General features: G+C 47.5%; 1 protein-coding gene across 1 annotated transcript in view; it reads left to right on the top strand.

Annotated features, from left to right (window-relative positions):
- The window catches only part of TLN2 (talin 2), a 410,048-nt gene that overhangs the window by 58,695 nt on the left and 324,517 nt on the right, over nucleotides 1–26,836 (top strand). The window contains 1 exon segment of the mRNA XM_079767908.1: nucleotides 18,414–18,508. The gene's annotated coding sequence lies outside the window, so the exon portion shown is untranslated.

Genomic DNA, 26,836 nt, shown 5'->3' on the forward strand with positions numbered 1-26,836 from the left:
GTTTTGAAGCCCTAGTAATTTTGTGGCCCATTTTGGCTTTTTCCTTCCTCAAGGGACTATGCAATATTTAATGACTCAACTCTTGATTATACTCCGGATGTTTCTTTTCCACTGATGTCAGTTTACAGAGCACTCCTCAAAGCCAGTGTTTGTGTGAGGGAGGGGAGGGGCAGAAATGGAGGAAGAGAGACCTCCGGGACCCCAAGAGTGGGCTTCGACTGCCGCCCCCACGCACTGGGGAGGCCCAGCCCTGACGTGTTAATGCACAATGCTTCCTGCCTCCAAGCTTGCTGGGGGAGTGGGCTGGCTGGGATGAACAGCACCGGGGGTCCGTCTCCTGCAGGGCAGCTGGTTCTCTGGGCCGGAGCCTCAGTGGGGATCCCAGGTGGAGATGCCTTCATGGGGTAGGGATCATTTTTAGGTCTGGTTGTTAGGGGTGGAGTGTTTGGTAGGAGCCTCAGAGCAAATGTTTCAAAAGTGGGGTGCTGCATCTGCCCCGCCTCTGTAGGAGTTCAGCCTCACACTGGGAGGGCGGGGCTTGGGCAGGAGGGTTTAGTTCTGAGCACTTAGTCCAGCTCCTTAGTTTGGCTTAGACCTTAGTTTACTCAGCCCTTTGGAGAAAGAATGACCCAGGATAGCTGGTAAGGACTGAGTGCTGTGGGATAAAGGTCTGAGGAGATGGCTTCCAGAGGATTCTTCCCAAGGCCCTCCCTGCCTTCCTTTGACCATGTGGGCTAGGGGCAGGGTTGCGGGGGGCGGTGGTGGTGGTGGTGGTGGTTGCGCAGAACAGAGTGTCTTCTCCCTGCCCCCTCACCCCCTCACCCCCACCCCCATCCCTTCTAGACACATTTGTTCCCTGCTGTTTTCTCAAGGGGCTGACAGAATCGTTACATGCAGGGGAAATATTTGACATAGGAGTGGTGTGTGGGCAGTTATGTCTGTTACTAAGCACAAATAATTTGAGGAAAATAACTGTTTTTAAACAAAACAGCCTTATTTACTGCTCTTTTCTGAGGATCGGTCATGGGCAAAAGGTGATGGCACCTGGTGAGAGAAACACAGAAACCGTGAGGCCCTGGCTCCCCTACAGGAGTTTGTGATGAGACGGGGGCATAAAATCACTGCAGTTTTCAATTTATGGGTCAGGAGTCGGGGACCCAACAGGGGAGGGGAAGTGAGAGGGCTGGAGCGCAGAGGGGTTCATGGAAGTGCAGTGCCAGCTGATTCTCGAGAGTTCCATAAGGTATCAGAAAGCAGACCGAGGGTGCTCTGGGTGGGAGAGGGGCATGAGAGGCCCAGGGGGAGAAAGTTGGTGGTAAAAAGATTGTAAAAAGACTGGGGCTGTGAGCCGAGGGGGTGTGATTTTTATTTTATTTTACTTTATTTTTTTTGATATTAGTCTAGTGCCAAGTTAGATGTCAGTTAGCAAACTTTAAAAAATAGTGACCTATGCCTCTTGCCCCTATACTCCAACTTCCGCAGTCCGCACTGTCCTGGAACATCATTCTGGAAGGCCTCCAACAGCCCCTTGGGGGCCGGTCTCACAGCGTGTTCCCAGGTGCCCTGACCCCGGGCTGCCGTGCACGTTTTGCTGTTTAGCATCCTCTTCTCCTACCATCCTCTCTCCCTTTTGCCTCTGGGGTGCCTTCCTGTGCTGACCACCTTCTCCTGGGACGGCTCCTTTTCTGCCGGCCCCTGTCTCCTGTGTGGACCTACGTTCACCCAGGTCCAGGGCTGTGGTGGCTGGCGCTCTGTGTGTTGGTAATGCCCTTGTCCACACCAGTGTGGCCAGCCCAGCTCCGGGGGATTCGGATTCTGCAGTTGTGGGCCCCTAACAGGCAGAGAACTGAAGATCATTCCACAGACATCTATTAAAGCCCCTCCGGGTGCAAGCTTCTGGGGGGGCAGATCCCAGCTCATTCCACAGACATCTATTAAAGCCCCTCCGGGTGCAAGCTTCTGGGGGGACAGATCCCAGCAGCCTGGGATCATCGGCCAATACCTGCTTCCCTCCAGCCTCCTGTTTCTAATGGCCCCATCCCTTGAAAGCTCTGAATGACATATAAATGATCTCAGAAGGCTAAAATCCTACTAGTCCTTTTCTATAACTTCCAACTTTGTCCCTTAGGCTCACACTTCCTAGTAATGTGATAGGAGATGCAGAGCGCCTCCTCGCATTTCTAGAGCTGCAGCAGCTTCAGCCGCCCTGGAGGCGGAGGTGCTCTTGCGTGGGTCCTCCCCTCGGTTCAGAATGCAGGGTTGAGCCCGAGGGATTTGTGTGTTCTCTGGGTCTGTGCCTTGCACAGGCGACTTTGAATTCGACACCCCTGTCACATCGCCAGTGCCTGGAAACCCTGAAACTATTCCTGGTATTCATAATTCACATCGGGTAGGCTTGAAGGGTATTTATAGCGCTCCCCAAGACAAGTTATTGCCAAAGGAGGTAGGGACACTTATCAGGTGCTGTGTAGGAGCCACAGGGCTGAGCACACCCTTCTCCTGGCTAATTTTAGATTCCCCGTGTTGGGGCTGGGAATGAGGGCTTATCACATAGTCAGTATGCTTTCAGAGGCTCTGATCTCCCTGGGAGACTGGAAGGACAGACATTTATGGCCATTTCTGTTGCTGGGGCTTGGCATAGCCCCAGGGTATTGTTGGGGACATTGTCTCACTGCCCAGGTTCTCCCTCACTGTGCCCCCTCCTGCTGTCCTCTGGCAGGAAAGAGGGAGTACAGGGCTCATTGGCATCCTAGCGTTAGGTCATGAAGCTGTGAGATTAGGGGCCACGGTGGGAGATGACGTGACAGTAGAACATCATGCTTTACAAACTAAGTCTTGCAAACTGTGAATATTTGACATGCTGTTTAGCTTGCCTACCTGTGGTACCCTTGAGGGATCTCCTTAGGGTTGGTTTCCTGGAGATTTTTGAGCTGCAAATTCTTTAAGGCAGAGGTGTTTGCAGAGGGTGGGGGTGGGCGTGGGGGTGGGGTTAAGCCTTTTAAATGACCTGCTTCCCTGGGATCCTGGCTTGCCCAGGGAGAGTTCCTGCTGCAACAAGGTATATGGAGTGTGGCGGGGCAGGAAGCTGGCTGGTTGGTGTTGGCACTTTCTATTGTCTTTAAATGACACAGCTTTGACAAGCGGGGAACCTGACAAAGGGGAGATGTGTGGGAGTGTGCATAGGCAAACGCTTGCCTGTGCCTTTGTGGGGCCAGTTGCCAGGTGAAGGAGCCCTGGGTTGGTTGGTTCGAGGGAGGTGGCCAAGTCACATTTTACCCACTTCACTGCTTGCCTTCAGGCAGTTCTCTCTCATTTGCCACTTCCTGCTTGAAGTGCCCAGGATAGATTCCCTGTTCTTTTTTTTTTTCATGTGGCTGGTAGTTACTCGTGCTACCTGTCTGATATAAATAGCTATAGTTTGGAAGCAGGTCTACCAGAAAGCTGGGGGAAAAAAATGTTTTCTCAAATGAAGTGAGTGACAGTCATGTCTGACCCACTGTTCCTCACCAACAGTTGTCGTCGTTGGCTTCCTTTCTCGGACTTGGAAATATTCATATGCGGCCACAATGGAGCCTTTCTTGGCTGGCAGCTCCGGGGCCGCTCTGCTCTGCTGTGTGGCGGTGCTGGCATCACCACTGGATCAAGGGCTTGCGTAGGGACGGGGACTGGGACAAAGCTTGCTCTTGTGCCTGGGTCTTTTTCCAGTTTCTCTCCATTCTGAGGGTCAGGCAGGATCACCCTCCTCCCCCGATTCCTTGGGATGGATATTATAAATGGCAAATCTGTAGTCTCTTATATGTTGGGAACCAGGTCCATCTGTAGTTCTACCTTCTTCTGAGTTGAGCCTAATAAGAAACTGCACACTAATTGTTAATAAAGAGATGGGTCTAGTTGGTTCTGGTTTTTCTGTTCCATTCCTAGAGCAGCTCTCAAACCTATAAATTCATGTTCCCTATCCTTTTGTCCATGGGCATTTGGGTAGTTTCCAGATTTGGGCTCTTATAAAGAAACCCAATATGGTTATTCTTATACATGCCCTTTGTCGTGGGTGGGTTTATACCTAGGAGTAGCATTTCAGATATCTTTTGATTTACTTTTGCTAGTGCACTCGTTCATTGAGTAAATACTGGGATCCACAGTGGGACAAGCTTTGTGCCCGCCCTGGGGTGACAGCAGGGAGCAAGAGGAGCAAGGCTTGGTGGAGGAAGAGTGCTGGAGAGCCAAGCTATTTTGGATGGGTCTCTAAAGAGGTGAAATTCAAATAGACTTTAAGGATGAAAGCCAGCCAGCCAGGTGAGTGGCCTGGGGAAGGAACACTGTGCAGAGGGAGGAACATGGAGAGAAGCTCTGATGGTGGTTGCTGCTGCCTTAAGACTGGCCTGGTCAGCATGGTCAAGTCCAAGTGTTGGCGAGACCCTACCCAAACTAATGAAGTAATGGCCTGGGACACCTTCCTTTGTAGGAGTCAGGAGAGGGGGTTATTTTATTTATTTATTTTTAAACAGAATTAATGATGGGGGGGGGCAGGTGGCATGCTCGGTGACTATGCTGTTGTGTCCCAGCTGGACCTTGGTCTCCTGAAAGGCCCATGAGGTCCAGTTGAGGGAAGCCATGGAGTTGGCTGGTCAGTTCCTGTGTTGTTAGGGCCTTTTGTTTTGGAAACCAGCATAGCACAATTGGGCTCCTGGTGTTTAGCCAGTGACTCATCTTCCCAAACCCTCAGGATCCAACCTCCCAGCCTGGGAATTTACCAGGCACGGATGATAGAGAGGTGTGATGCCTCAGGGGTGCAAAGGAATCTGCCTAGGCCCAGGGGACACTGTCTTTAGGAGAAGGGAGGGTTGGTTTCTTAGGCTGAATAATGAGAGACCCAGCCGGAAGCAAAGGCCCTGAGCTGTGGGTGTGGCTCCCTAGCTGGTCCAGGCCTCCTTTCCAGGACTATCAAATACAAAGCCAGCTTGGAGCAGACTCTGGTGGGAATGGGAACCACATGGAGGCTGCAGGCTGGACAGCATCCTCTGGTGACTTCTCTTTCTTCCTTGCACTGCCTTGTGTCTCATCTTTAATTAAAATGCCCTTGTTAGGAAATCTTGGAGCTCTGGTGAAACGCTATCCTGACCGCAGAGCAGCCACCCCCATAAGGAGGGAGGATGTGGAAGGAGACACTCGAACAACTTCAGACTCCCAGGAATTCTTTGTGTTGTACAGTTTGGCCGATGGCCGCAAGAGCCCTGTGGCTGGTTGGAGTATTGATTCCCCTTCAGAACAGGGGTGCCTCTTGCCTCCCCCCAACTCCATGGCCCTGGGAACGCTCTTCTGAACTTCTGTGGATGTTTTTGTAGCATTTCCTTCCACTCTCATGTTATTAGTGAGTAAAGAAGATGAAAACTCTTCTGTATTTAATAAACCACTTAAAGCAGCGCCTCTTTGGGAGCCAGGCGAAAGCCACCCACCGACTTCCCCTCTTTCTGACCCCACCTCTGGTGCTGAGGAGTTGGGAGGCGCTCTCTGGTATTCCCCTCAGGAACCCCTCTCCCTTCTTTTCTCCCTTCCTTCAGGAATCAAATTCCAGTTGTTTTTGGGGATATGGGTGCTAAGAATCAGGGTTACTAATTTACAGGTCCTGTGATATCAGCAGTCACCTCCCTGGCTGGGCAGCCTCTCATGCATTTTCCTGCCACTGGGCTCCCCGCCTCCACCATGCTCCCCTGCCAGGCTTCTCACGGTTGGTTGGCACTCAACACTGAGTTGCTGAATAAAAAAAAAGCCTCTCCTAATAGTTTTCTCGTTAGTTCTCATACCAGTCTTTATTTCCTGTACTACTTTCCTTGCAAATGTGAAACTATATAGAAAGCAAAGTTGGCTTCCCGGGGAGTTTAGTCACCTCCAGGGAGGCAACTTTTATCCTTGTTTCTTTTTGTTAATGCGATTTAACTATGTTTTAAGAGTTGTCTCCATTTGACTGTATTTTAAGTTACACCTGACTTGGAAGATATAATTAGCTAGAAGTGTGCTTCAGTCTACTCGGGAACCCAGTTACTTCTATTGCAATTAAGTAATTAGAAATTTGATGTTATGGAGGATCACTTTTATCCTTAGCAGCCAAATATCGAGCATCCTTAGAAGGCCCGATGAGCTGCTCATTTTAAATGCAAATTCTGTGCACAGTTAGGAGGAAAATGGAATTGTTCTGGCTCCCAGCACTCACTCTGCATTTTTGCCATTCCTTCTGATGGCCGAGGGGAGGGCTCATGACTAAATCCTTCAGCATCTTTATTATGATTTCGGATTTGTACTTGCTGAGAGGAAGCCTTGCTCCAGGACATTAACCCTCTGTTGCCATCTGCAGAGTTTTCACCAGTCTGTGTCTCCCCCTTAAATGATTTGGATTTCCGGTCTCATTGGGAAACTTGTCAGTCAGTGGGTGGTATTGTGCTGTGCTGTGTGTGTGTGTGTGTGTGTGTGTGTGTGTGTGTGTGTGTTTGTTTTGGTGGGGTATTTTTTTTTTTTTTTGAGGCAAATGAAATGTGTTAAACTTTAGTTCTTAGCAGGGGTGTGTGCTGTTGCCTTTTAGCCTTAGAAGTTCCACTTCCCTCTCATTTCTCTTTAGGTGTCTTCTCCCACTTTTCCCATTAGCCAGCTGCTCTGTCCTAGCTGCTCGGGGTCTGGAGAACCCAGGGCCTCGTGTGAAATGGAGAGGATGAGACTCCTATGCCGCATGGCTGGGCAGGTGGTTTACGCTCTTGGGATTCAGAGGAAGAGTGAAAGTGTGCACATCAGTAAACAGTGTTGAATTTATGGAGTCTATGATGTTAATCTCTTCCCCAGGCAGACAAGTTACTTTCCTTTACCTGAAAAAGAGAATTTTACTTGTAAGACAGCTCCTGTGTTCTGTGGCTCTGAGACCATTGGGTTGTACATGGAGGGGTCAGCCTCTCAGCCAAGCGAGGCTCTTTCCTGGCAGTTGTGCATACAGCTGGAGCCAGTAGAGAAGGTGTTGGGAGTGGCAAAGGGGTAGCATGTTTTCTCTACCCGTGGGACAATGGCTTCAGTACTGACCTCCCCCTTAGGTTAAGTGGGACTAACCTAAGCTGGGGTGGCGAGCTGATTTATGGTTGCCCAGTATTATAAAAATGCAAAAACCATATGCAGTAGTCCCCCCTTATCTGTGCGGGATGTGTTCCAAGACCCCCAGTGGATGCCTGAAACTGGGGATGGTACCGCACCCTATATATACTACTTTTTTTCCTTTGCATACATAACTGTGATAAGGTTTAACTTACAAATTAGCCTTAGTAAGAGATTAATAACAATAACTAATAATAAAATAGAACAATTATAATAATATACCATAATAAAAGGTATATGAAATGTGGACTCTCTCTCTCTCTCTCTCTCGCTCAAATTTCCCATTTGATGTTTTTGAACCGTGGTTGATTGCGGGTAACTGAAACTGAGGCTAGGGGAGGGGAGTACTCTTCATTATTGAATGCAGTTGGCAGTCATGCTATTTTTTTCTAAAATTCTATTGTAAAGCTACCCTTTTTCTTTTTGCTTACCCATTTTTACATAGCAGAATATAGAATTCAAAATGAAGTTTCCATTTCTGTCCTTAGTTTCTTGACTGCATAGAATCAATTTAGAGTTGAGAGGAGATCATTGAACCCAGGAACTCTATCTCAGCTTTTCATTTCTGTGGCCGGGGAGGTCAGCAGAGACATTTTTGGTGGGTGGTGATGTGGAGAAACAAGGTGCTTTCAGCATTGCTCCTCCTTCCAGGGGAAATGTGACAGGGCTGAGAGGAGGCTGTGGGGAACGCCCTGCTCCAGGCTGTTAGGGTGGGAGACAGTAGCTCCAGGCTTGGAGACCTGCCTGCTGGAAGGCTTTGAGAAGTAGTGGTTGAATCCAGTTCAGAGGTTGCAAAATCTTTAAAGCAGGCCCACCTCCCCATTAGTGACAGTGAACCAGAGACCCAGGAATTCAGGTGCTATGTCCAGACCAAGCAGCCCACAAGGGGAAGAATGAGACTCATGACTTTGCCCCAGTGTTCTTCCTGCTTCCTGTTGTAAGGAAGGGTCCTCAGCCTTGGCACCGTTGACAGTTTGGGCTGGGCGATTCTCCGTGGTGGGACTGCCCTGTGCATCAGGATGTTTAGTGCCATCCTTGGCCTCTCTGTCCTCTAGATGCCACTATCATCACCCCTTCCTTCAGTTGTGATAGCCAAAAATGTCCCCAGATATTGTCCAGGGACCTCTGAGGGGTGCAACTTGCTCCCTATTGAGGAGCACTGCTTTAGAGGAGTACGATGTCCCCTGGAATTCATAAACTTTTATATGAGCCTGGCTCCTTTCTCCTTTTGCTTGAAATGTGAGATATACAGCCAAAACAGTGGTCACTACAGCTCTTATAGTAGACTAGAGGCCCGGTGTATGAAATTCATGCATGGAGGGGGGCTGTCCCTCAGCCCGGCCTGCACCCTCCCCAATCTGGGACCCCTCTGGCAATCCAGGACCACTGGCTCCTAACCACTCACCTGCCTGCCTGCCTAATGCCCCCAACTGCCCTCCCCTGCCGGTCTGGTCGCACCCCCAACTGCCCTCCCCTGCCAGCCTGATCTAGCCCCTAACTGCCTCTGCCTCAGCCCCCACCACCATGGCTTTGTCTGGAAGGAAGTCGGATGTCTGGAAGATGGCTGGTTACCCGGTCTAATTAGCATATTACCCTTTTATTAGTATAGATAACACTGGCTCAAAGGTCATTTCTAGGAAAATGGCCAACACCATTCTAAATTGAATTGCACTGTGTTTGGGATGACAGCTTTCCCTCGAATAGATTGATTTCAGTTTTCCTTTTAGATTTTGGATGCTGATGACTTGTCTCCATTAAGCAGCTTACTTTTTTTTTTTAATCCTCACCCAAGGATGTTTCTTTATTGAGAGAGAGAGAGAGAGAGAGAGAGAGAGAGAGAGAGAGAGAGAGAGTTACCTCCCATATGCACCCCAACCAGATGTTGAACTCATAACCTAGATATGTGCCCTGATAGGGAATCAAACCCTCAACCTTTTGGTGTATGGGACAACGCTCCAACTAACCGAGCCACCGGGCCAGGGGAGCAGCTTGTACATTTAATTTTAGCTAATGGGTGAGGAGTGAAAATACTCCAAAGGCCAAGGAGATTTTAGGAATCTGAAACCACATAAGAAGCAGGCCTCCGTTTTGTGAACTTTGTGCTAAGCTCAGAAGAGGACACTCATCAACTTAAATCTAGAGCAGATGTGGGGGCAGATGTTAACGTGGATCATGACCTTATGAGTTAAGGAGTAGCTGTGAACTGGCGGGTGCAAAGGGATGTAAAGCCCCAGACTGAGCTGCTGGAGACCTGGGTTCTACACGTGGGCCTGCCTGCAACTCTCTTGGTCAAGTCTCCAAACACTCGGACGGTAGGTTTCTCATCTGTAGGAGGAAGGGCAGAGCCAAGATTTCTACTTCCTGGACAGAGGTGAAGTGCTGGGTGGTGAACCAGATAAACCAGAGACTCTCTTTGGAGCCTTAGTTTTACACAGGGAATTTGGAAGACAAAGGTTATTTTAGTGTGAAAGAAAGGATGCACATATTGAATAAGTGCAAATCTTACACGACATGAATTTAAGCTAGAAGGGAGAACTTCATCAATAAAAGAGGGAAATCTCATCTTGCTGTGAAGGGCTTCCCAGTGCCAGGTGGTCCATCCCCTCTGTCTGCTGGGAGTACTTGATAAATGATGAGCCTGGAGGTCTCCAGAGTTCCTTTACTTCTAAAACTTCTGCTTGGAGCAGAAAACAGACATCTTTGGTGTAGAATCTTGGATAACTTCACACTCCCACCACCAGAGCGGACCTCAGGAAGAATGGCCAATAATAGTAGAGGTTGGCTAGCCTTTAAGAACTCGAGCTCTTCACGTTTTTCTCCCTTCCTTTCGTTTTCATGGGAAAGCTTTTGTCGTCATTCTGGAGTGTGAGTCTGTAACCAAAACAGAAAAGAGGATGAGTCTCCTGCAGCTGTGGGACCCTCAGGGCTTATGCCTGTTACCTAAGAATTTGCCTAATCTAAGAAATGTGCCTGAGGAGGTAGCATGCTGAATAAATTTCCTTGAACTGCCTCACCACCGGAAGGTGACAGGGGGTTGGCCTAGGGGGTCAGTATTAAAATTTAAACTTCTGCTGTCCCTTCATAGCTGGGACTTACTTAGCTGGGGATATGAAGGTACTTCCTCCAGTCATTTTTTTTTGTTTTGGAAATTATTTAGTGTCACAAAGGAGTTGTTTTTTAGATGTTGATATTCCTAACAGCTCTTTAGACGCTAACATCAGGGCTTCCGATGGGACACATCCTCCTGCCTTCTGGTTTCTGGAGGAAAAAAAAAAAAAGGCCAGTGAAGGAACACCTACGAATAAAGTTGTCGCTGAGAAAAGGCTCCTGTAGCCATTTGTCAGCATCACCTTTTGTGAGGCAACACTACTATATGATGTAATAAAGATAATTTATAACATTTCATGAAAGCAGGAATGGGTAGTAGTGGGGGGTTTTTCTTTGTCTTTTCTTGGCATGTAATTGAAACAGAGCTTGGGCCAAATGAGAAACATTTGTGTTTGCGGCGGGGGGGGGGGGGGGGGGGGGGGGAGGAGGGGAAAGGGGGGAGGGGGAGGGAGATTCCAGAGGCTTCTTTACTGGGGTCAAATATTTCTTATTTTATTTGGAGCGTGTAAGCAGACTGATCTGGGACGAGCATTAGCAACATTGCCATGTCTATCTGGTCATAAGCACATGCATTTTCTGACCATAGGGAATTGTCTAAATTCTAGACCCACATAACACAGGCAATGAATCAGAAGAAAAAGCGTGTGGGTTGATCTGTCTCAAAAGAAATATATGACTTTAGCGGGAGTTTATAAATTGCATTCCTTTAACTATGCTACTTATCCAGAAGCAGTGTCCTTCCTATGGAAAAGCGTGCCTGTGCGTCCCGAGGTCACGGGCTTCTTCAGTCGCTCCCAGAGGAGAGCAGAGTTTGCTGAGGAAGTCTGCTTGTTCGTCCCTTGGGACATGGAGTCTTGACAGATGGACTGATGTGCTGGAATACTTGTATTGGTGTGGTGTGCAAAAAACAACAAAACAAAAACACCCCCAAACAAAAATCTATCCTCGTGTTCAGGCAGTTTGTGTGCTTGACTTGATTCCAGAGAGCCACCCTACAAGAACCTTTGAAACACTAAGCATTTCATACGTGTTGGAGCCTCACTGTTGCCAAGGCTTATGTGGGATGCCACGTAGGGTGCAAAAATAAAGGTGGTGGCATCCTTGGCTCCCAGGAACTCAGTCTGGGGATGGTGAGAGCACACAGAAGCTCCATTCTCTGGTACGAGGTCTCTCGCTGTGAGACAAAGGCTCAGGGCACGTAGGGGAAGGAAAGACTATTTGGTGGGATGATCGGAGGGGTCGGCGTGGAGGCCAGAGGTGTGACCTGGGTTTGGGGGGGAAGGTAGATTTACATCAGATGAGGAGGTTGGACTTTGCTGGGAGGAATGACTTGGGCACAGACCTCAAAGTGGGTGAGTAGAAGACAGGATGTGGTGCGTGGGGTGAGGAGAATCTCAGACACACTCTTGGGACTGGTCTGTGGTTCGTGGGGTGTGTGTGTGTCTATGGGAAGAGGCTGAGTCAGGGGAAATCAGGTGCAGGTCTAAGGGTACAGGGCTTGTTATCCCGAAGGAAGAAATTAGAACTGTATCCTGAGTGCAGGGGAGAAGGAAGAAAGGCAGTAGGAAAGGCAGTACTGTAGGGAACCCAGAAAGGAAAGACCTAAGAAAGATCCCTGGCATGTGTGCTCAGTGGTTAGAGAGTCGGCTCATGTGCCGAAGGGTCTTGGGTTCAATTCCTGGTCAAAGGCATGTACCAGGGTTGCAGGTTTGATCCCCAGCCCTGGTGGGGCACACGCAGGAGGCAACCGATTGATGTGTCTCTCTTTCTCTCCCCCCTCCTCTTTGCTCCCTCCCACCTCGTTCCTTCCCCCCTCATTCCCTCCCTCCCTTACACTCTCTAAAAATCAATGGTAAAAATATCCTGGAGTAAGGATTGGAAAAAAAAAGAAAAAAAAAAGAACGCGAACACCTTTGAGTCTGATTCCTGTCTTTCTGCTGCTGTCAGACTGATTGATGGGGGAAGCCGGGCTGCTCATATGGGCTGGAACTTTGGGAAGACTGTCGAATTTTTTCTCATATCTTTATTCCTGAATGTGAAATCATGGAGTTATGCTGGATTTGGAAGAAGGTCCAATCACACCCTTCCTTTTCCCCAATCTCTTATTTTCATTACCTGTGAAGTCCTCCATATAGAAGAATCATTGTTCACCTTCTCTCTCTTTCCTTACTGGAAATTCACTGGGTGATCTGTGAAAGGTCTGGGGGTGCCAGCAGGAAAGGGAAGACCTTGCTCTCAAGGAGCTCCAGGCTGAGACAGATGAGAGAAAAGAGGGCTCTGGGACAGGATGGAAGGTGAGGTGGTGGGGTTTCCCTGCAGAGGGAATGAATAAGGGGTTCTGGCTGGGGTAGTAGCTATATCACCACTGGGCTGTGGAAGGTGATGAAGGTTAGGGCTTACTTAAATATTTCCTACCCTCACAGGTGACTTAAAGTTCCTTTAAAACACTATAGCCTCTAAGTATGACAAATATATACTTATACTAGAGGCCCGGTGCACGAAATTCGTGCACGGGAGTGGTCCCTCAGCCCGACCTGCACCCTCTTGCAGTCTGGGACCCCTCGCTCCTTACCGTCTTCCTGCTTGCTCCTTACCCGCTTGGCTTGCTGCTTCTTAGCACTGCCACCACCCACCCTGTGCTCACTAGCTGTGAGCCCAGCTTCTGGCTGAGCAGTGCTCCCCCTGTGTTGAGCCGATGCTCCCTGGTGGTCAGTGTGCATCGTAGCAACCAGTTGTTCCGGTCATCCCACCATAAAGGTTTTCTTAGGGTTTTATTATATAGATAAAGTGCTTTATTTGCCCCTTCAGTTTGCAAAACCAGTTTGGGGCAGAATACAGACTATCTTATTGTGTTGAAGTTATTAATCTGTGTATATCTAGTATTTTGCCTATAGAATAAATTAATAATGCCCGGGAAATATTTTTCACTATTTAAAAAATGTATGTAGGGACTATTGAGATTAACTAAAAACTAATTCATTTAAGAGCTTTTTTGTCTTGACATCTCCCCTCTCTAAGGATACCAGAAGTACAACTATTGTGTGTATGTGTTGGGGCTGTTGGCTGTGGTGGTGGTTGTGGTGGTGGTGGGGTGTCTGCAAAACTTATTGACCTTAAAAGGTACCACCTTTTTCCTCTCCTAGCACTTAGCACAGAGCCTGGCACTTCAGTGTATATCGAATAAATGAAGGGGGGCAAATGATCGGGTATAGGAGCAGAGCTACCTACAGAGCTCATTCACGTGTCCCACCATCCCCGTAGGTTGAATGCCGCATTCCCATTGCCCTGCTGTGATAATGGGGAGGAGGCACCATAAGGCCTGGGGCGTGGGGCCTTTCCTGCCTGTGTTCTCCCAGGCTCAGAACCACTAGGGATCAAAGTTTAGCACAGTATAGTGCCCCAGATGCAAGCCTGTTATTGGAGGGACCACTTTCAGCTCCGACCCGGGCCCTTGATTTAAAGTAGGGGTGAGGAACCTTTTTTCTGCCAAGGGCCATTTGGATATTTATAACATAATTCGTGGGCCATATAAAATTATCAACTTAAAAATTAGCCTGCTTGGTCAAAGGTTTAATTAACCCACCCCTAATGCTGTGGCAGGGCCAGACCAAATGATTTCTCGGGCCTTACGGCCCGCGGTCCAGATGTTCCCTACCCTCATGGAAGAACTAGCTTTCGGACAGAGTGACTAATACCCTTAGCATAAGCCACAGTCTCACTTCTCACAGGGAGTCTCAGCCCCCTCCTGGGCGGAGGAGCCCTGTCTGTGGATTGCCTGGGTTAAACATCAAAACCTACCTCTGGAATCTGTTTCCTGGCTTGGCCATCCTCCCAAGCGGTCCCCTAGGGTGGAAGCAGTGACTGCCTGGAAGTGAGCACTCGAATGTGAGAAGGATCCCACTTGGGCGCAGTCTCACTGGGAAAGGGGCATGAGATCATTTTGTTCCCATGTTAGTTTCTGAAGCCCTTTGTCCTTCTGGAATTGGCAGGCTTGCACTTTTCCTGAGTCCTTACTGCTGGTTTCCCTGTAAGCTATTGTTTAGAGTCAATCAAGAAGAATGTTGGGCTTGTATGTGCGTATGTGCACTCCCGTGAAAGTTCACAGACACACTCATGTTCACACACGCACCCAGTCACACTGACACACAATCACACACTGACACGCAGACTCATTCACGTGCACACAGGAAAGCCGTGCCCATCTTGAACTCGGCAGAGATGGCAGTGCCCAGTGGGTGTTTTACTTTGAAGGTGATATTAGGGAGTGGATCTGCATTTTAAATTTGGCTTTTGCTTTTCTTTTTGTTTTTAACTGCAGACTTGTGTTAGAATAGAAAAGACCATTAGCAAGAGATAAGGGACTACAATATTTCCTTTTAAAAATATGCTTTTATTAATTTCAGAGAGAGGAAGGAAGAGAGAGGGAGAGATAAAAACATTAATGATGGGAGAGAGAATCATCGATTGCCTCCTGTACACCCCCTACTGGGGATGGAGCCCACAACCTGGGCATGTGCCCTGATCTGGAATCGAACCATGACTTCCTGGTTCATGGGTCGATGTTCAACCACTAAGCCACACTGGCCAGGCTATAATATTTCCTTTATGTGTCACATTATACATGGGTCCAGCACAGGGTATGGGTGCAGGCTATCCAAAATCAGATTAAAAATGTTTGATGCCATGGTGTCAATGTTTGGCTGTTGCAACTAAAAATAAAAATGACAGCTTTGTCTGCTACTGAGATTACACACACAAAAAAAGGGTATTTTCCTTAATAACTGGGCATACTCTTGCTCAAATTATTAGGAAAGAAGAAATACTTTCCTTATTTGGTCAAGATACTATTGGTAAGTAGGTGGCAAGGACTAGGAATTGGGACATACTGGTCGTGTCTCCATGCACTTCACCTGATTTTCTGGCCAGTGGATGACTTGACCAATCACTGAATGAGCAGAACTCTCCCAAGGAAGATACGGATGAGGCACCTGACAGAGAAGACGTAAGAAACCCCAGCCTGTATCCGCCTGAGGAAGGAGATGCCCAGACGTTCATCTGAACTCTGCAGCAGGGTCTGGGCTGTTGCTCCTTCCTTAGCTGTTTAGGAAGACTCAGTGATTATTGTTCACCGTAACAGAATGTGCCACGGGAAATAGGCTGCAGGGCGTGTATGGGGAAAGACCAATGGGTTCTCGAAACCCAACACCAGCTATTCCCACAGTGACGGGAGGCATCAGAGGTCACTGTGGCTTCAGCCCAGAGCACAGGACTGTCCCAGGGCGTGGACTTTTAAAAACGAAGTTTATTTATAGACGGTGCCCCTGGGGCCAGAACTTGTAACTGTTCCCTGTCAGGCCCCACCCCTTGGTCAGCACAGGACTCTACAGAGTTACTGGTGTGTCTTAAATTGGGGCTGAGAACTCGTGGAGGCCCCTGTCACTGACATGCATCTGTCATTTGTTTTAATTTGAAGAGTTAAAAAGAACATTTGTGAAGCTAACACCCAATTAAGAAATCAACACTACGAATACCTTAGATGCTCCCCCATTCCCTCTGAAATGAAGAGTGTTTCCAACTTTTTGTTTTAACCAGCCCTTGCTGTTCTTATTTTTATTACCTATATATGCATTCCTAAACAGTCCTATATAATAAAACCGTAATATGCTAAGTGTCCGACAGTTGGGTTGATCGTTCGGTTGACCGCTCGACAAGTCGCTATGATTCGCACTGACCACAAGGGGGCAGATGCTCCGACTGGTAGATTAGCTTGCTGCTGGGGTCTGGCAGATCAGGACTGGGTGAGAGGGCTGGACACGTCCTGGAGCCCTCCCGTAGTCCCTCCCCGGCCAGCCGGCCCCATCGGCCCCCATCACTGGCCAGGCCAAGGGACCCCACCCATGCACGAATTTGTGCACCAGGCCTCTAATGTGTGTGTGTGTGTGTGTGTGTGTGTGTGTGTGTGTGTGTGTAAGTTTTGGAAATTGAGTACCAAGTACAAACATATCTTTGGGAAGCTCCCTGTTGAAACTTATGCAAATGATCCAAGAGAAGCACAGGCTCTCCAACAGTTGTCAGCCTTACTTCTCCACCATCAATGCTGCAACAAGCCCATGTCCTCACTGTTCCCTGCACTGTGTATCACTTTGTTCATGGGGTTTCCCTGCACAGTCCCATCTACAAAGGGGTTGTAGAAAGTTCAGAGAATTATAAAAGGGGACTCCTTATAACATTCTAATTAAGCAGGGGTCCTTAACCAGAGGCACAGAGAGAAATTTCAGGTGGCTCACTAACCCTTTGAAACTGAAGGCATTGCGTTCTTTGGGGTGAGAAAGTCCATCATATTTCCAGGGAAATTTGTGGACCCTCTTTCCCCATAAGGATAAGGAATAATGTGGCCATTGTGGTAGGTTGTGTGTGTTTGTTTTTAAGTGAATCTTGAGGCTGTTGCAGATTTCTTGAAACGTTTGGTCTGCTTGTGTATGAGTCTGCATTGACTTTCTACCTCTGAGCGTGCCTCACTGTTGCAAGGGAAATGAGCAGGAAGTTACCAGGGTGGAATCCTTGATTATGCTGTGGGTGGCCTAGCAGGCTTTGCATTTTTTCTGAAACCTATGTCTCCTTCTCTTGACCCAGAGTAACTAGAATGCTCAAGTGGAGGAAAAAATTGGAATGGTTGTTGTAGTTTCAAAACAGATGACCTCACTGCCTAAATTCCGCTTTATGCAAAAGAAACCCTTTTGCTTTAGAAATATAATGGATCTTTGGGGAAACAGATCCAAATGCCCATTTAGTGAGGGTGGGGACAGATTTGTCAATGCTGCAGCTAACTCCCTGGAAACAAAATACAACTATTGTTACACCAACCTCGTAGTTATTTCCTAAAAGATATGGCAATTTAGATTTATAACAAGGGACATGCACTTCTTCAAAGTGGGCGAGTCATTATGCTTTCTCTAGTCTAAGCTGACTTAATGTGAGGGACTTTCAGCTTTGTTCAGCCATGTAAGGGAATTGTGGGATTCTCTAGCTGAGAGATACCTGGGTTTTATCCTGTCCATCTTCCTGCTACAGGTGAGTTGACCGAGGGGCTGTAAGGCTAGGTGCCATCTGCCTACGGTTGCTTCAACTTGTCAGGCTCAGCTGGACCTAGAACCCCAGCGGAAGAGGCAGCTATTTAATGATTATGGTTTAAATATATAATTAGATGAAGCTTAAATTTAAGAAATCATAATCAGAAGATATTTCCTAGAGAATTCTCATTTGGATCATACATTTCATTTTAACAAAATGACCCTTGACCACTGTCTTAACCCACCCCAGGAAATAGTACATCTTTGAAATGTACTATTTCCTGGGGTGCGGGGTGGGGGGCAGTCTGGTTTTCAGGGTCTGGAACCCTAATGTATGCAAAAGGAGCTTTTATTGGTCTGTGTTGTTCTTTATATCTCATAAATTCAGAATTTTTAGGTCTTCAGTTTTTTCTCAAAAGTTTTTAGTTTTTTCTTGTAGTCAAATGCGAACAATTCTGGGGTTTTTGTTCCTTTGCTTTTTAAAAATTTTGTTTGTGAAGAAATCCAGGAGTTCCAGTTTGGCTGTTGAAAGTCTTTGGGGATTAAGAAGAGGGAACTAGGGGAATGGCTAAGATTTGGAACTGCAGGCTGCCTTGTCTCTTCTCGGTTAAGAGCCAGACAGAATAAGAAGAACATTTATTTAGAAACTGAGTTTTATTAAGGAAGGTAATTTACAGGTAAATTTAAGCTTTATGGACTTGGTTCTGGATTCCATTCCTGAACTTGCCATTACTCGCTGCTGATTTTGGACAAGGCCTGTTTTCTTCGGAGTCTTGTTTTTTAACGTCTGTAAAGAGAGGGACTGGGCCTGATTATCTCCAAGGGCGCTTAGCAGCCCTATGTCTGGTCTCCACGTTGTGGAATTGGCAGAGAGGCTGCTCTGGAGCTGCTGGTAGCAGGATGGCACATCTCCTGAGATGGGAGGCCGAGGGTTGCCAGCTGTGTCACTGCACGGTGCTCCAGGGTCGTTTACCCCACCTTAACATTTCCCTTGTTCACCCTTTTTATAATCCCAACCCCCTCAGTGTCATTCAGTGTTGGGAGAATCTTGGTCACCTGCTGATGTGTTCCCCTGCACTGACACCTATCATTTCTCTTCTTTGCCAGTGTGCTGCTGCAGGGTAACATCTGGACTGGGCTCCGGGACCCTTGGATGCTGGGCTACCCTACCCACAAGTTCCTGGATTGACTTGTTGAAAGCAGTAAGTAATCTCCATGTTTCTAGTTTGCAAGCAACTGTAGACTAGTGGAATCTGAGGCTGGAGGGGTTGTGGCCAGCAGCCACAAAGCCCAATCAGGGCGGCTGATGGATGCCTCCCTCTACAGCCAGCCTCCCTCACACCGAGCTCCCAGAGCCTTGGCGAGGCAGCTGTGACTGCAGACACAGCCTTTCTGCCCCCAGCATCGTGATCATCATGGAGCCTTCCGACTCTGCCTCCTTGGAGCTTCTTTGTTCCACCGCCAGAGCCAAACAAGATTCTCTCTCTTTACTGGCCTATAGGAAAAGTCTCTTTAGAGGGCAAGTGCAGGTGCTGTTCCCTCTGCCTGATATCATCTTCTCCAGCATGTTCCTCCTCATTCATCAAGTCTTGTCCTAATGCAACCCCTAATGCCAACCCTTTGTAGAGAGGCCTTATCTGATGGCCTTGTTTAAAGACATCTTCCCCCCAAGCCCAGGTACTCTCTTACTCAGACGCTTGCTTGCATCTTTCTTTGCCCTTACAACAGGATAGGTCTCTTCAGTCACTTGGTATACCAACCATCCATACATCCAACCATCTAGCCAGCCAGCCAGCCAGCCAATGACAATTTGAGCATGATATGCCAGTGGCTAAGATAGGCACAGTCCATGCTCTCATGGAATTTCCATGAAGAAAGAAAAAGGTCAAGTAGAAACCTCAACAAATTATCGCAAGTCTATCTGGGTAGACTTTGTTGTAAATGCCCTAAAGCAGTGTCATCTGGAGGTATGGTTAAAATGCAGGTCCTGATTGGCTAGGTCTGGGCGGGGTCTGGGTGTCTGCATTTCTAACCAGCCCCGGGTGATGCCCATGCTGCCAAGTTTGTAGATCACACTTGGAGAAGGAAGGTCTAAGCCTCCTGATGCATATGAGACGTGGCCTTGAGTGTGGCTCTTGGTGAACTGCCTGAGCTGTGTATTGGTAAAGCCGCCAAGAGACCCAGCGGGGTTGTGTCTGGCTTCAGCGGCATGAGGCTGCATGGTCTGGAACATGAGCCTGGCTGGAAAGTATGGGAGCCTGTTACTCGCACCTGTGTCTGTGGGCTTGTACCTCATGTTACTGTAGGTTGTGGTTTTGTCAATGAAATTCTACCTTAAATAATGTGCTTTTTAGATTTATGAGATGAAATCCTGGGGGGGTCTCTACAGTGCGGCTACTCCATAAGTTAGTGTTTCTGAAAAGACTGAAGGTATTTTCTTTGTTCCTAAGAGCAGCTGTGTCAGTTGGGCTAAAGCGGCACTGCTGTGGGGTGTGGAGAAGAGAGACCAGGCTGGCAGCTGCAAACTGACCACAGAAACCTCAGAGCCGGCAGAGTGAGGAGCCCAGGCACCCCTGCCAAAGAGGTGTCTTGAGTTCGGGCAGGGAACGGGCCTGGGTGGTTCTCCTGAGACACCTGTGTGTGGCTGCAGGCTCGGCCCCGTGGCATTGCTGCAGTCAGACCTTTCAAAAGTCGGTTTCAGGTTTCACAAGAAGCCAACTGGAGTCTCCCCTTGAGTAGTTAATAGTTTTAACAGCCATTTATGGAGTACTTAAAACGTACGAGGCACTGGGCAAAGTGCCTGCCACAGGGTCTGGTGCTTTAAACCTCCCCATAGCCCATTAGGCAGGTTGTCACCGTTTTACAGAGGACGAGGCTGAGGTCGGGGGTGAGGTAATTCACCCGGGGTCACACAGCAGGTAGGGTCAGGGTCAGGGGTTCAGCCTGTGGGGCCTGATTATTTCTGTTATTTCCTTCTGTCTCCACGCTCCACCCCCGTTTATACCCTGGGGTATGGCCCTTCCCTGTGTGTCAACTCTAAAGTATTGTTCCTACAGCACTTTAGCCCCTTGAGTTAAGGGACCAGCTTGGTCAATGTGGGCAAAGATGAACAGGGAAGAGAAAAGTGTGTGTTCATTTTGGAGGCCCACTTCTTACCCCGGCTCTGCTGCCTCAGCCAGCCTCCCAGGGGCAGTTCTGCACCAGGACTGTGATGACTGCCGGCGGGGCCTGGAGCCAGTGCTGCAGCTTGGTCCCCATCGCTGGGAGGCAGGAGCCGAGGGGTCCGGTTCCTTCAGTGTGTTCTGAAAGCCACTTTCCTTTTTTTTTTTTAATGCTGTGATTTTTATTTATTTATTTATTTCAATTCTTTATTGTTTAAAGTGTTACATGTAGTACTACATATGTCTCCTTTTCCCCACATTGACCTCTCCACAGCCACCCCCACCCCTATAACATGCCCTCACCCCCCTAGTGTCTGTGTCCATTGGTGATGCTGATATGCATGCATGCATGCAAGTCCTTTGGTTGATCTCTTCCCTCTCCCCTGAAAGCCATTTTCTGGCCACTCTGTGGGATTTCTTTATCAAAGACAATCTCCAAATAACCTCTCTGTGCCCAGGGTTATTTCGTCTATTCTGCATCAGATATGCTCTTCTCAGGGTTTTCAGTGAGGCTCCTTGATTTTGGCTTCATGTATATTCTGAGCCACTCTGCACCCAAGGCAGAATTAAGTTGAACCCACATAGCTGGGCTTCCATGGCACGGTATGCACTCTGATTCTTACGTTTGGGGCAACGGCAGTACCATGCTATTCCACTGAATGCAAACTCTGTGTTACTAAATCCATGCCCGCACCTCCACACTGGGATGGAATTAGATCTTAAAAGCAGCTCCTTTTTGCTTCTTTAGGCTTAAGGGGTCATGCTTGCTTTTTCACCCAGAGTCCAAGCTCCAAAGCTAGTGGGAATGGGAAACACCTCCCAGCTCCATGTAGCACTTATGCCTCAGTTTCTCATACAGGCACTAATGACTAGTAGCTTCTCTTTTCTGGGCCCATTTTCTCAACAGTGAAAGGAGGGAGAATACTTGTACTTGGCAGTGAGAGTTGTTTTAGATGTGATGCTTTTAGGGTACTGTGTACTCAGTTTGGCCACCGATTCTTCATTCCACCTGTGTCTGGCTGAATTCCCTCCATCTGAACTCTTTTCCCGTGTTTGAAGTCAATGTAGAAATGAACCCATTGAGGGCAAGGTTTATGTTTCATCCATCCTATATCCCAGGGCCCAGCACTCAGCCTTGAGTTCAAATCTTTGTTAAATGAATGCGACAATGTAATTTCCCAACTATGTAATTTCCCTTCTTCCATTTGCTGACCTAAAGCTAGCTTATCCTGGCCAGTGTGGCTGAATGGTTGACCATCGACCTATGAACCAGGAGGTCCCAATTTGATTCCTGGTCAGGGCACATATCCAGGTTGTGGGCTCAATCTCCAGTAGGGGGATATGCAGGAGGCTGCCGGTCAATGATTCTCATCATTGATGTTTCTCTCTCTCTGTCCTTCTCTTCCTCTCTCTCTCTCCCTCTCTGAAATCAATAATAATAATAAAAAAATAATAATAAAGTAAATCCAGCCTGTTTGAAGAGCAGTGAATTATAGGCACTGCCAGTGGGTCCCTGCACAAACACAGGGTGATAACAGTGGTCAAATTGCTCTCTGCTTGTGACCAGTCTTCACAAGCAAGCACACGGCAGGTGCTTCCTAGCCTTCTGTGGACGTCAGAAACCCTCCTCTCTGGGGCCTTCAGTTATCTGCAGTCATGGGAGAAAAAGTACAATCCGTCCTATAACAAGTTTTGTTTGGATTTCTTTAAAATGTCTTTTTACTTTACAAAGTTACAAAAGTAATTTACAACCTGTTGATTTTTTTTAAAAAAGAAGGAAATGAAAGGAATGGATTTATAAAAAGGGAAGAAAGCAGTTTCCCTCATAATATTCTTCATGCTGCAACTTCTGCCAAAGTTTCAACCTCTCGGCCTATGTTACATGCCAGGCTTGGGACTGGCTCCTCTCATTGCACCAGACTGTACCTTTTTAAAAACAATCACAATGTAGCACATTTTAGGGTGCCAGGGGACAGAGACACAGTCCTCTTCCCCCTTCAGATGCAGGGCTAAACAGTATTCAGATACGGTCCTGCCGGCCTTGCTTGCTGCTTCTGCCTCACCGCAGAACTCGGTCAATCTCTGTCATTCCAAATGTCTCAACCCCAGAACCAGCACTGCTCACGGGGCAGCGGGGCTGGGGCTGCAGCCCGCAGCCCGTGCTGAGTGCCAGTAAACTGGGATTCTGATCCATTTTATTCCTTGTCTGAAATTGTGCGTCCATGGTGACATCCAATCATAGCTCTTTTCTCATTTGGGACCTGCAGAGGCAGGTTTCTCTTTGTTAAGAAAGAAAAGCCTAAAAAGCATGATTTCTAATTGAAGGAATTTCTAGTCAGCTGGGAATTAGCCAGTTTCTATTTTTCCTCCTCACAGACAGAGCTCTTACCTGGCTCAAGAACAATAAAGGATATTAATCCCATTTGCTTTTGCAGAGAAGAAAAAATATTTCCAAGATGGTATCAGAACTCTAAAAATAAAGCCTTCCTGACCCTTTTGTGTGTGAGAAAGCATGTTTATTTTAAAAAATAAAATAAAATAAGATAGTATAACAATGTTCTGTGAAACATATTTAAAAAAACTAATATCATAGACTTTGATTCCATGCTAATATAAACCTATCCCATGTTGAAAGACTGCATATTATTTGTTTGCATTAATTGTTACATGTGTTTTACATGAAAAGTTACATTTTCATTTTCTTGTTGCTAACTGGGCTTCTTCTCCTCCCTCACCTTACTTTTTCTTTTATTTTTGGTAATAATTCGGTGAGCATATTTATAACACTTATTTGTAGACCATGTGGGAATTTCTGTAGAATTTCAAGGTCCAAAGATACTACCTTTAAAAATCTACCTTTTTAGGAGATGATATAATTTATATTCCCAACAACTGTGTGGGGACCCTCGCTAGCACAGACTGTTGTTAATCTATACAATTTTTGTTACTTTGAAAGCTAAATGTATGTATACAGGCTTCTAAAAAATGTGACCATGCCAGGTCTGGAGTTTACAGGGCTTCAAACAAAGTCTCTAACCAGCAGGGGTTGCCAGGACAACCTTTCTGGTCCTTTGGTTCAGCCTCCAAGACCTCATCACAAAGCTTCCCTGGACTTGGCCGGTTCTCTCCGAGGGCTCCTTGTCTCTGCTTCCCGCCTGCTCTTGTTTGAGCCCAGTGGTGCTGAGTTGTTGATAGATGCTCAGAGGCGGTCGCTACTGTTCAAGCGCATGTGAGAGAGGAGATGTGGGTCAGGCTGGAGGCTGCTCCTTGCTGCCCATGGCAACCTTAGCCTCTCCCGCCAGTTCCCCTCCCTCCATTCTCGCTCAAAGGGAAGCTCTCTGGCACACGTGCTGTGGCCATGCTGGGCAGTCTGTGGCCGGGGCCTCCCAGGCACCCTGAAGTACTCTGTGACACTTGTCAGAAGCACATTTCTCCGAGTCAGAGTCATGGTCCCTCCCTGTCATTTGGCAGGCATCTGTGGCAGGTCTCGCATTTAACAAGAGTGGATGACGACAGGATGATAACAGGCTGATAAAATTCCCTGTGGGCTGAGCTTTGCTGACCTGCCCACCTTGGAACAGGCTTCCTCTGTGTAGTGGCCGGTGCCCTGTCTGTCAGATTTCTGCATCCGAGTGCTTAGAACAGACCTCTATTTGGGGCCAGAACCATTTCTAGTGCAAGTCTTCAGTTGATCTAAGCTCTTTCCTTCAAAAGTCATGTTTTCTATCTCTGGATGGATCTCCTGGGCAGCCTACCTGGTGGGCTTCAGTGTTGAATGCAACAAAATCTGTCAAAAGCAATCACAGCTCTTTCCTCCTGGGTCAGCCTGGGGCTGCCTTGACCTCTGTACCCTGGAACTGCTGAGAGTGAGGGTAGGGGGTACACTCTGAGTGAAAAACCCCACTCATTTCCAGCAAATGTTGATAGAATGAAAAAGTGGAAGCTCCAAAGAGGCCCTCCTCTAAAACAAACCGTCTTGACAACAGCCACAGGGCTTGGCATGGGCCTTCTTAGCGAGACCACATAGTAGTTAGGACAGTAGCTGTCTCCCCCAGATGTTTTGTTCAATGGAAATATTTGAACGATGAAAAAAAAAAAACCTATTCTCAAACGCCCTTCTGAGAGCAGAGGCAATCAGTTAAGTGGCTGCTGCTATGTAGCTGGAGCGCATCCCTGCACCCATGGACTGCATTTGGCAGCGTGTCTTTCGGCCAGCTGCACGGCTCCCAGGAGACGAAAGGGCAATTGCCTGAAGATGTTAGGGAAAGTAATGAGGTGGGAGGAGGGAGGGCGAGACCCTTAGCGGCAGCTGAATTTCCAGGGCAGAGTTTGGGCTTTGCTGCCTTAAGTTCACAATCCAGCTGCTGCTGCTACTTGGACCTGCTATGGTGTGGATGACTCAGAAATCTGGAAGGTGGCCCTGGTGATTTCACTACTAGATCAGAGGCAGCACAAAAGCCCTCTGGGGTGGGCGTGGTTGCTGGGGAGAGTTTACTGATGAAGTGCATACGGATTTGGATGCTAGTGTGTTGGGACACTGGGATCTGCTAATTACTTAGTAACTTGGGACAGAGTTTATTTTCATTACTAAGAAAAGATTATAGTTCTGCTCCAAGTAAGTTCAGTCTGACACAGAGGGCATTGCTTTTGTGATTTACCTTTATGGATCCCTTGGTCAAAGGACAAAGTTTTTCCAAGGGTGTCCTGGGGGATTCTGGGAGGTAAAGGGGCAAATGCTAGGCTCCACTAACCCCACTTCTCAAAGAGGATGAAAACCCCACTCGTTTCCAAGTGAGGGAAGTAAGGTCTGTGTTCGTTTCTATTGCTGTTGTCACAAATGACCACAAACATAGTGACTTAAAATACTACAAATCTATTGTCTTATAATTTTGTAGATTAGAAACCTGATAGGAGTCTCATTGGGTTAGAATCAAGGTGTGGGCAGGGCTGGGCTCCTTCTGGGGGCTCTGGACTATTTTTGTACAGGCCGCCACTCCTCGGCTCATCAAAACTAGATCAGCGCCTTTGCCTAAACTTCCAAAGGAGTCTCAGCTGAGCTCGGGGCAGGTGTCCTGTTGGCTTGGAGGTGGAAGGAGGAGCACAGTCCGCTGGGTCTGTGAGTGGGTCGACCCTGACAATGAGTTCTGTATAGGGAGAGGGGCCGTGCCTCATTCCACAGATGTTACCATGCAAAATGCTTTGCAAATTGAATCTGAATTTGTGTTGTTTTAAAATATTTTGAAATAATGTTCATCTTACAGAAAAGATGAAAGAATATGAAGAACTCCTCTATAGCCTGACCTAAATTCATCCATTGTTTGTTTTGCCACCTTTGCTTTATCATTCTCCATATTATAGATGCTCCTTCCTGAACCATGTGCACGTTACACACACCATGCCTCTTTCCCTCTAACTGCTTCAGCATGTCTTTCCTAGGAATGAGAGTCTTCCTTTCATCACTACAGGTCATTTAGCAAAAACAGGACATATAGCATCTACCTTATAAAAGAGTAACATGCTAATTGTACCTTCACGACACCCACAAGCCAATCAGGAGTGACTATGCAAATTAACCCAACAAAGATGGTGGGTTAATTTGCATACACAGGTGCCTAGAGGCTGGGGGCAGGACGCAGGCATTCTGCACCACTCCAGCCTCTCCGGGCCTCTGGGCAGCATGGGAAGGCGGAAGAGGTGGCTCCAGCCAAAGTGCAGGCGCTGCTGGCAGCCAGGGGAAGGAAGGCCCATTCTTGTACAAATCTTTGTGCATCGGGCCTCTAGTTGATATATGTTGAATATGCAGTTCATATCCAAATTTTGCCACTTAGCACAATGATGTCCTTTAGAGCAGCTCTTCCCCCTGACCTAGGGTTCAATCTCAGGTTTGCCAACTGGATCCAGGTGTCATGTCTCCTTAGTCTCTTTTACTTGGGAACAGTTCCTCAGCTTTTCTTTGTCTTTCATGACATTGACATTTTTGAAGAGTATAAGCCAGTCATTTCATAGCAATTTGGGTTTGTATGGTAATGCCTCACGATTAGATGTATTTTTGTCTGGAATGTTATATAAATGATGATTTGCATCTTTCACTGTACATCACATCTGGAGACGTGTGGCGTCATTTTGTGCCAATCCTTTGGTTGATGTGGTGGTGAACTTGTATAATTTAACCTATCTGTCTTAAAGGAGTTGAGTGTTTAAAGTTGGGCATTTAAAGAAGACGACTTTCTCCTCCTTTATAGTTAATGTCTAGTTTGCAAGTGCCTTTCGTATATTCAGCGATTTTTTGAAGTGGGTACCCTTGTTCCGGCAAGGTGTGCTCTTGGATATAGGCAGCAGGGCTACCATCCTCAGAGCCCACAGAGAGCT

This window comes from Cnephaeus nilssonii, assembly GCF_951640355.1.
Source record: "Cnephaeus nilssonii genome assembly, chromosome: 4".
NCBI lineage: Eukaryota > Metazoa > Chordata > Mammalia > Chiroptera > Vespertilionidae > Cnephaeus > Cnephaeus nilssonii.